Source organism: Penaeus japonicus, unplaced genomic scaffold (genome assembly GCF_977035675.1).
Source record: "Penaeus japonicus unplaced genomic scaffold, GWHDUDI00000001_assembly GWHDUDI00000012, whole genome shotgun sequence".
Lineage (NCBI taxonomy): Eukaryota > Metazoa > Arthropoda > Malacostraca > Decapoda > Penaeidae > Penaeus > Penaeus japonicus.
In genome coordinates, this window is record NW_028234414.1 from 41,079,043 (window position 1) to 41,080,208 (window position 1,166).

Sequence of the window (1,166 nt, forward strand, 5' to 3'; positions counted from 1 at the left end):
GAGAGAGAGAGAGAGAGAGAGAGAGAGGGGGAGGAGGAGAGAGAGAGGAGAGAGAGAGAGAGAGAGAGAGAGAGAGAGAGAGAGAGAGAGAGAGAGTGGGGGTGCATTATATAATCGTCTTTTCCTTAATAATTAATTAAGTCAACTTTGGTGTAATGGTTAGCACAATCGCCTCTAAAGCGATAGATTCGGGTTCGATCCCCGGCAGAGACTAGCAGACATAAATTTTTTTCTTCTTTTTTTAATGTTTAAATTCGAGAAAAGAAAAACACACTATCACTACCTAAATTGATTTATCAATTCTGTTATTAACATTAATCAGGATTATCTTATCGCTATCGTTGACTTGACGTATTACAAGCGTCTCAAATATAGGAATAAAGAGGTTTGTTTACCTATATATCTATTTTCCTAATATCCCTAAATATATCTTTCTTTTCCTTCATTACATATTAAGTCTTCTGTGGTGTAATGGTTGCTATAAAGCGAATCAATTTAAAACTTTCTGTCACTACTTTTATCGTTATTATTATCGTTATTAGATTCATGCTAACAAGTGCGGATCAATTTCATATAATTTTTTCTCAGTACAAATTGTAAATCATTCTTTATTCAAATGTGAAACATCTACACTAACTACATTTAATCTGAACTAGAATGAATACGCAAATATAAACAAAGTTGGGAAAGAGAACGAGAGAGAAAGAAAGAGAAAGAGAGAGAGAGAGAGAGAGAGAGAGAGAGAGAGAGAGAGAGAGAGAGAGAGAAAGGAAAAAAGAGAGAGTGTGAGAGAGAGAGAGAGAGAGGGAGAGAGAGAGAGAGAGAGAGAGAGGGAGAGAGAGAGAGAGAGAGAGAGAGAGAGAGAGAGAGAGAGAGAGAGAGAGAGAGAGAGAGAGAGAGAGAGAGAGGCAGAGAGAGAGAGGGAGAGAATGAGGAGAGAGGGAGAAGAGAGAGGAAAGAAGAGTGAGAGAGAGAAGAGAGAGAGAGAGAGAGAGAGAGAGAGAGAGAGAGAGAGAGAGAGAGAGAGAGAGAGAGAGAGAAAGGAAAAAAGAGAGAGTGTGTGTGTGTGAGAGAGAGAGAGGCAGACAGAGACAGGGAGAGAATGAGAGAGTGAGAGAGAGAGAGAGAGAGAGAGAGAGAGAGAGAGAGAGAGAGAGAGAGAGAGA